Below are 9,782 nucleotides of genomic sequence, written 5' to 3'. Positions count from 1 at the left end.
TTTCTGTCCTCTTGCTATGGATTGAGGCAGAAACAATAGATTAAAATACAGCAAGAAATATACACAGAACATACTGTATATACTTGACTATAAGTTGACCTCATGTATAAGTTGAGGGCAGGTTTTGGGGCCAAAATTATGGATTTTGCCATGACCTGTGGATAGGTCAAGGTAAAACCTGGAGTCTCCTTCAGTGTGTGTATGTGTGCAAGAGGGACTCTCATTGAGGCTTTTTGCTTCAGCATTTGTTTCTGCTAAGGTGTATGAGGTCCAGTATGGTTCAGATAAGGATTTCAGGGACTAGGGAGGAATTTCCTCACTGCTATTGTGCTTCTCCCAAGGTCTTAGCACACTAGTCTTTAACTGATGTGCAAGAACTGGTTTGCAGCCTAGTGCAAGGTCTATTAGACAAGCGGCAATACTATCATATAAATACATGGTCAAGTTCCATAATTCTTGGATCCATATTGAAGAGACCAATTCAAGGTCTGATAAAACTGAAGATTACTGTACCTAGCTTATGTTTCATGAACTGAACATACTGTTTGGTTAACAGCACACAAAATTCCATCCAATCATCTGCTGTACTAATACTATTTTGTAATAAAGGAAAGGATAACTGTTACAGTAATAAATGTTTCTTATCACAAAATCTGCCACATAGAACACTTATGTTGATGCTGAAATAAACTTTGCTCAGGTTGCTATGCTCTAATAGGCATTACTAGAAAAATAAATAAATTGAGATATGCTGTACAACCCCCCTGCATCTATTTACCTGCGATTTATCAGGCATAATCATCTCCCAATAACTCCCATGCCTCCACTTCATCCTGCTCTGAGATAAAGGAGTGGAATAGATGGGCTAAATAAAGCAGTTTCCATCCACTTTGAAGGCAGAAACTTAACATGGAAGATGCGCATCTTCGCCTCTGTATATAAACACCCCGAGGTGATTGCGAGGCTGCGGCAAAGCAAAGAAATGAAAGTGCATGTAACTAAAATTTACACAAACCAGAGAGTCCAACAGAGGGGCATGGGGTGAGGGGGGCATGTATGGGGGGCCTCCATGATTGTGCTTGGCCAATGTATCACTCACACACAGATGCGTCAATACTCTGTACAGATGGAGCATCACACGTGCAACTGTGTGCCTGATGAAAAGGATGGCTATCTAATGGGATAGTATCTAGGCAGGTAGTGGGAGGTACTTGGGGGTTGCCACCAGTGTGCTTGTGTGATGGTATGCGTGCATGCTGGGGGGGGGCAACAAAAGAAAATTACTTAGCGGTGCAGCTTGATGCTATGCTGTGCAGTCGGGAATTTGGCCCACCTTGGGAGTGGGCTGTGTGACCTGCTTTGGGAAATAGACGGATCGAGCTGCTTTTTCTTGCCTATCTACTCCAACCCAAAGAAAAAAAAAATTACTTAATGGTTCTTTTATTTCCAGCAATAGTCAATCGAAGGCATTACACTTCATATTTCTGAGTCTTCTCTTGGGTATGGAACCAAAGTCTCCATCCAAGTGAAGCATAGTGCAAGTGAGCCTGAGCTGAACTAGGCTCTTCTGAAGAGTTTGACCAGTCTTATGGTCAGTGTACACTCTAGTCCTGTAGTTAGTATCTATAAATAGTTTAGTTAGGGGTGGATGAATTTTGTCTTCAAGTTTATGCTCATGAACGTGTTAATTTTGTTAGTGTGTGAGAGAGAATGAAAAATAATGGAGTACTGTATACTGTTTTGTTCTTGGGCTTTGCAAATTTTAACTAAAAATATTTATTAGGACCCACTTTCTATGGAAATGTTACAGTGTCAAATGAAGGATTTTTAATGTGACTAGCTATTCACTGAGGCTCACACGGAACAACAGCAATTGTTTCTGATTTGAATGCTCCCATCCATTTTTTTAACACTTTCAGAGCTGTTTTTCCCAAAACCTGTCACCATCTTCCCCTGCATCTTATTTTACACATTCAGCATTATGTATTGCCTATAAGATGTTTGTGTAAATGTGTGTATTTAAAAAATCTCACCTAACTTTAAAGCTAAAATGTGCAGTCCAGCAAGGAGCAGGTAGTAATCCATTTCACTACCTACAACTTTCTTCCTTTGGATGTTCCCAGTTTGTATTCAAGGGAGGCAGAGTGAAAGTATCTTTCCATTCAAACACCACCTTCAGTTCAAGAGAAAACCACTCTCTTCAAGAGTTTCTGGGCAGAGTGCAATCAGCACCAAGCCATCAGTAATGCCTATGAAATGATGTTTGAAACATAGCTGTAATGATCAGAAATGTTACAGCTTTTTATGCAGTGCTCTCAATTTGCTGTCGCTGCAAAGAGTGAATGTCTTCCCATTTGAGCACAAAACGACATCAAACAAGAAATATCACAGCAAAGTGGAAAATGGCAACTGGCAAGCCTGAAGGACAAAGCTCAGAAGTTTGTCCTGAGGCCTAGTGAGAGAGGAACAGCTGTCTTATCCTTCTGAAGGCCGCAGAAAGTTGAAGTTTATCCTCCAGCTTGGCTGTAGGTTCTGGGAGTCAGAGGCCAAAAAAAAACCCCTAACTTTTCTAACCTCTGGGTTCAGATGATGTCTGTATGCTTCTCCTTCAAGATGACACTGAAGGCCTTACTGAGCTGTCATTTGGGAAAGATCATGCCCCAGTTCCCATAAAATTGAGTTCTCCAAGTGAGTATACTGGTGAATGCCATTCTATGCAGTTGATGAGGAACCCTGCTTCAGCTAAAGCTGTGGGACACTGTTTCTTGTCAGGATGATAAACCAACCATTTGCTGAACATCATCCTGACAAGGAGCAGCAGAGGAACAGCCAGTATCTCTTCAATAAGAAATGCTGAGCAATTAAGCACCTTGGATATCAACATCTAGATGGCTATAAATCCCACAGCAGCTGTTGGAAGTTTTTTTTTTGTTCAAAACTGTTCATTATTTTGTGCACTTCCTATGTGCAGCTTTATTTGCATTCTTGGCCTCTGGACTGGCTTATGGTGTACATTTCTTTGTCTTTCTCTTGTGACATTGGTTATTGTGAGTGATGGATTGTGGAACAGTTGAGACCTCCCTACTGCAGCTGCTTTCAACCTTGGTAAACTCCCTTGACTAACAATGTATGACTCAGACTGATTTGACTCACCTGTGAGTGCTTTTCCTGGCACCTGCTGCCCGTAGGCACAAGACAAATGCATGGGGCAGATTATGTTCTTATATAAGAACGTAAGATCTCTGCTGGATGGATTAGATTGTAGTTGCATCTACTCCATTTAGAAGCATCTGGACAACATGATGGTGATATCTGTCCCTTGTTTCTGACTTATGGTGACCTGAAGGCAAACTTCACATAGAGTTTTCTTGGCAAGTTTCTTCAGAACAGGTTTGTCTTCCCATCCTCTGAGGCTGAGAGGGTGTCACTTGCCCAGCTTCACCCAGTGGGTTAACATGGCCAAGCTGGGATTCAAACCCTGCTCTCCAGAGTCATAGTCCAAGACTCAAACCACTACCCAGATATAACTGAGTAGATAAAAGAATTAAACAGTTCTATAAATGTGGTAAGAGAAGACTATGTATGGGTCATGTTGCCATCCCCAACTTACTACCCTCCAGGTGTGTGGACTAGCACCCCCATCACCTTTGTCCAGCACTGCCTGCTTGTTATGGACAAGACAAGTTATCCTAACATTCCCCCTATGATGAAATTCCAATGGCAGCTTTACACACTGAGAAAGCAATGTGCTTACTTTGTTGGCTCTCAAATGTACCACTGATTGTTTGCTGCTCCTATTTCTTGTGTTCCAGCAGCTAACAAATTGTTTTTGAGTAAAAATGCATCTTCACATGGACTATTTCTTTTTATTTGCTACATGCTCACTAAATCACCAGATTTTAAAGGGAATTTAAATTGCAGTGTGTCTGTTATTCTATGCTATGGGGAAGCTGCAGCTATAGAAAGAGTCTGGAATCCAGATATTTTTGATCAAATGGCAAGTTTGTGCTGAAAGAGTCACAAATAGAAATGAAATGCCTCCACTTCTAATTTGCTGTTTTGACTTTTGCATTTTAATTACAGTGCTTTGATTGTTCCACCATGACTCTGGAGACAAAGATTTGAATCTCCACTCACCCATGGAAACTTACTGGGTGATTTTGAGCAACTCACATTCTCTCAGTGTCAGAGGAAGGCAAAGGCAAAACCCTCTCTAAATAAATATTTTCAAGAAAACTGTGATTTGCTTTAGAGTCTCCATTAGTCAGAAATGACTTGAAGGCAAACAGCAAGAGCAAGAACAAGAACAGCAGTGCCTTTCAGGCCACTGTGCATCATGTGTAAAGCATTTGGAAATTTCTCTATTTTTCTTGACAATCTTGACTTGGTAAATTTGGTCACTACTGTTTTGTTATTTTCAGATGTGATGAGAAGGGAATGGAAATAAGACCCATGTGTTTTTGTGGGTGAGAGAGTGAGTGAGAGAGAAAGAATAATGTTGAAATCTTAAAACTTTTATTAAAAGCAAATAATAAAAGGGAAACAAACAGTTCAGGATCTCTTTAGACACAGGCCTAAATCCCTCAAAAGCACAAAGGGAGGGGGACAGGGAGGGGGAAAGAACAAATGTACCAGCACATTTAAGACTAAAATTTTAAATTATTTTAGCAAGAGCTTTTGTGAACCCACTTCTTTGGAAAGCTGATGCTAAAAGGTGCTGCCAAATTCCTTCTTCCCCCCGCCCCCTTTTTATGCTGCAAGAAACTAACAAAGGAGCCAACATGATGCAGTAGTGGTTTGAGTGTTGGACTATGACTCTGGAGGCCAGGGCTTGAATCCTGGCACAAGTATGTAAACCCATTGGATGAACTTGGACAAGTCATATGCTCTCAGCCTCAGACGAAGGCAAAGGCAAACCATCTCAGAAAAAACTAGCCAAGAAACCCCCATGATAGTTTTGCCTTAGCGTTGCCATAAGTCAAAAACTACTTGAAGGCACAGAACAACAACAGCAGCACAGCAGCAACAGAACTAACTAGGCTACTTCTTTGAAAAGGCTTAAATCCAGTGACTGAATCAATGGAATAAACATAAATGCTCATTTACAACATCCCCCTTGTTTTAAAGGGTATGTTCTAGTTGGGACTAACAATTGGATTTGGACAATAGTCTTTTTGATCTTGTAATACATATGCTTAAGAGTGTAAAGTAGATCTGAGAAAAATAGTAGCCTAGAGGAAAAAAAATCTGATGTGCAAGCTAATTTGTCAGAGAAACATAATTGGTTCAGGCTCCCTCTTTGTTGGGGGGATTTAGTAGTAATTCCAGGTGGTTACTATACATCCCAGTTTGTTACCATACATGTTTTGGCACTGGAAACTGAAAGGCAAAGAAGGAGAAGAAGTTTTAAAATAGGTACATAAAAAGCATTAGGTATATCAGTGGGAGGGAACAGTGCTTCAAGTGAATCTTGAAGATAAACAAGAAAATGAAATGTGGTGCATCAGGACATACAGGATTGCAAATGGAATAATACAGAACTGGGATGTCATGAGGGATCAAAGACTGGGAAAATCAAAGATGGCTGGAACATTTGTACATTTAAAAAATAGGAATCAAGAATTCATTGGCTGTAAAGAATAATAAGGAGCGCAGAGAACAGCCAATAAAGTTGAGTGACATTGTGAAGCTTCCGTATAAAAATGGAATGATGTCAGAATCCTGGATGGAAATCAAAGACTTGTAATGTAATCCTAGACGTATCTAAGCAATTTCAGTGTATACCATGGAACACAGTGCCAGTATCACACATATGAGTGCAGCGCAAATATAAGAACAAGGAAAGATGTGAAGGTCACAATGGGCCTGAACAGACAGGCCAAAATAAAGCTGTTTTGGGTCACTTTGGATGTATGCTGTTTAAATGACAAACACATCTTAAGAAGCCAGAAGCTGCGCCAAAGCTGTGCTCTAGTCCTTAGGACTGGAGCATGGCTTTGGTGCGACTTTTGGCCTGTTAGGATGCATGCAGCATTTAAACAGCATACCTCCAAAGTGACTCGGAGCAACTTTATTTTGGCCTGTCTGTTCGGGTCCTAAGTTAACCCATTTACCTCTGCACTCTTAAATCACACCCATCCCCACAAAGCTATTATTAGACATGCAGGTGGATGACGGGGATCTGATTTACCACCATGGTCCAGTTATGAATCTCAACACCAGTTACTTCTTTTTTTTAATGTTTTGAATTTTTTTTATTAAACATAAAATCTTAAACATACACACAGACAAATATAAACATAAATTCTCCCCTCCTCCAATTTTAAAACAAACATATAATACTACAAGCATACAAAACATACAATCTTACATCTTGGTTAATACATTCCTATAGTCAACACCAGTTACTTCTAAGCATATTTCATACAGTTGCCTGGTGATATTACTGTGGCCTAAATCCATCACCATAACTGTCACTGTCCAGTGTAAACATTCATAGTTCAAGAAAATACAAACATTCTCCAGTGAGCACCTATCTGACTTTGCTTTGGCTACAACAACCAGTATTATGAATGCTGGATTTCTGTTTGTCAGAAAACTCTTCCTGCAGATTCATTGTGTCAGCAGAGCTGCTAACTCCAATCCCCTGACAGCTGATGTCTCAAATATGAAAAAGACAGATATACGCTGTGCTGAATACAAATAAGATTCATAAGAATTCATTCGGATGTCAAGGATGCACATTTGCCTAGCGTTAGCAAAACTCTTGCTACTGCAGAAGAGCGAGCATATTTTAGGTGTATCCTGAAGGGCTCCATCTTTGGAGCAAGAGAGGGAAGAATGATTTTTGTGTGGTTCTGCAGCATCAATAGAGGGCACCTGTTTCTCCTTTTGACTTCCTTCTGGATTGACCAGTCTCTGAAAAATGGACAACAAAAATGATTCTTAATATGGAGACCTAACATTAAGCCTCCTATAGCCACAAAAGTGCATAAAGTCTACAATGTGAGGGTACATCCTATGTATTTCTGATTAGAGCTTGCAAATGTGTTACCTGTTTTAAAAACTACATCTCCCGGAAGTCCTCAGTGGCCTGATCATGTGAAATGAAGGAACCTGAGAGTGGCAGTTTAAGATCTACATCCAATTATCAGCTCAAGTAGATTTAGTGAATCAATAGGAACATAGCAAATCACCACTGGTGATTCAGTTCAACACACTGATGCAGTGCATGCCCTCTAGTTAACATTTGGATGTAGGTCCCAAAAGTAATGTTTCCCAAACCCTGATTAGAGTCACTGGATCAGAGCCTCTTGATATGCTGGATGAGGATTCTGGATGTAGTACTATAGTCTAAAATGAAACATATCCAAACTCTGGTTCTCCTGTGGGAATTTCTTCTCGTCCTTTGTGATTTTAGACAGATGTGCAGCATTTAGTCAACAGCTGTTCCTTAACTAATTGCTAAATACTGAACACCTTACTTTTTAGGGATGTCAAACATCATAAGTAAAGAAGGTAGCATAACTGAGCTACCCACTTTCCTCAAGGAATTCTGCTATTCCAGCTTCTGAAAATGAACCCATGGGGCTGAACAGACAGGCCAAAAGCCCCATGTCCGCCCACCTCCACCAGTTTGGCATTGTCCTATATGAACAATGCAGGCCAATAGACCCAAGTCAGGATTGGCTTGTCCAGATGCCAATCCAGCAGTTCTGGACTGACCCAGGCCCCAAGGGCTCTTAAAGTCGTCTAAAAAGACTGGCTGTGTCTGATGGAATTTCCTTGAAACTGCACTGTGATAGCCAGCAGACCATGGGTTGGTCCATAGTATCCTGCCTGTCTGTAGAGGTCCAAAAACTGTTGCTACGTGTCCATCTGTGGCTTGGTTCTTCATCATGCTATACTGCCATAGACATAGCCTTGCAACCTTTTCTCCTCCCCCAGTTGCAAGAATTGAGAGGGATTTAACTGCAGACCACTGTTTGTCAAAGAACATTGTTTTAAAGATACACAACAACTCTAACTTTTGTTCCTGGGTAGGTCTCATTCATTTCCAACTGCATGTCTGGCCCTGTGATTAGGCAGAGTGGTTTCGGATGTCACGTAAGAGCAGCAAATGGTTAGTTATATAACATACTATTTTGTATTTTTTACAGCCAAGGATGGAGAGAGGAACTTGTGAGATTTTTCTGCTTCAGCTGCCAAAATAAATTGACTGGCCTTGGGTCCTATCCAAAGAAAAAGGACAGGAAGTCCAGGTTTGAATGAGATAAAGTTTAATAACTACTGTCATGCAGCTGACATGTTTTGGAATATCAAGGGAGTTTCATGCTCAGGAAGCAAGAGGAATCTACAGTCTGATATTTCTTTGGTGCTGAATTTCTTACAATTTGTGAAGAAGGAACAGATGTTGTGAAATGCATTTGCCACATGAAAACATGTAAATAGTTATTAAATCATCTCTCATGCAGCAGTAGGCTTTCTGTGCTTTTTCCTTTGCTGATTTGGTGCTGATATGTCTCCACCCCTTGTCTTATTGCTGCTTGGATACTTTATGCATCCAATCATACTAGGTTACAGAAACAACATCATTCAGCTTCAGGCATTAAAATGTCATTGGTCCTACATAGGTGATATTATTGATAAATAACTATTATTGATAAATGGTGTCCCGTATGCTTGTCAAACCTACACCAGTGAACCACAGTTGTGTGGATATTGTTGTGTTTTCTGCATGTAAATACGGACAAAAAGGCCATGGTCCTGCAGCAGGTGATAGGGCATTAACTTCCAGGCAGAACTACACCCCATCGCCCCTCTCCCTTCCCTTCAAATCCACCTGTCTCTTGCTTGTCAATCTGGCACAAGTGAGACAACACCTTTCCATGACAGCCCTTGAATTCTGAACTTTGGAATTCAGTAACTTTGCCCTCTCCCTCTGAAGATCCCTCCCTGGATCTGGTACTTGGGCTGCAAGGTGACCTCTGTGCTGTTTTGAAACAGTTCCCAGAAATGGTGTCCTCTGGAACCTGATGGGAACGCTCGGCGGTGGCGGCGGCATTCCCTGTGCGGTAAAGTCGCGTTCTGGGCCCCATCGGGTTCCCATCACGCTCCGTGCACGGCCCTGCTCGTGCATGTTAGAATGCATCGGGGAACGTTTTAGCCCCGGTGTGATAAAGTCCATTGTCTCAAGCACTGCCTGCTTTCCACTAAACAATACATGGCTGTTGCAAAACAAGAAGCTGGGCAAGCCTGAATAGAGCCAGCCAATCACAGATCCTGAGATGTTGTCAGGGGTTGTTGATGTTGCTGCTGCTGTTGTTATTGCATGTCTTCATGTTGTTTCTGAAGTATGGAAGTCCCAAGACAAATCTATGATGGGGTTTTCTTGGCAAGATTTGTTCAGAAGAAGTTTGTCATTGCCTTCCCCTGAGACAGACTGTGTGACTTGTCCAAGGTCACCCACTGGGCTTCATGGCTGAGCTGGGTGAGGGGGTGCTATGGGAGAAAAGGTATAACTTAAGAGGTTTACTTGTTAGATAGGGCTAAGTGATAGAGATAGAGGCTGTTAGAAATAGAGATAGGGCCAGTTTTGGAAGAGGGGAATGTAGGTGATCTGAATAGGATTTTTCCCGGCACCTAGGCCCAGTGGAGGGGCTTTTGCTGGCACCCAGGCCCCATGTGGGGGCTTTTCCCAATGTCCAGGCCCTGCAGAAGGGCTTTTCCTGGCAATCAGACCCTGCGGAGGGTCTTTTCCTGGCACCCAGGCCCTATTGAGG

At 41.6% G+C, this 9,782-nt stretch overlaps 1 long non-coding RNA gene across 2 annotated transcripts in view; it reads left to right on the top strand.

Annotated features, from left to right (window-relative positions):
* LOC121933210 overlaps positions 1-8,476 on the top strand; it is a 48,615-nt gene extending 40,139 nt beyond the window's left edge. For both annotated transcript variants that reach the window (XR_006104485.1, XR_006104484.1), the window contains exons 2-3: positions 2,587-2,688; positions 8,160-8,476. This is a non-coding gene — a long non-coding RNA (uncharacterized LOC121933210). The remainder of the gene's footprint in view (positions 1-2,586; positions 2,689-8,159) is intronic.
* Positions 8,477-9,782: the final 1,306 nt, after the last annotated feature.

This window comes from Sceloporus undulatus, chromosome 6 (assembly GCF_019175285.1).
Source record: "Sceloporus undulatus isolate JIND9_A2432 ecotype Alabama chromosome 6, SceUnd_v1.1, whole genome shotgun sequence".
NCBI lineage: Eukaryota > Metazoa > Chordata > Lepidosauria > Squamata > Phrynosomatidae > Sceloporus > Sceloporus undulatus.
Note: the sequence above shows the minus strand (reverse complement) of the source record. Positions and strands in the feature narration are given on the sequence as shown.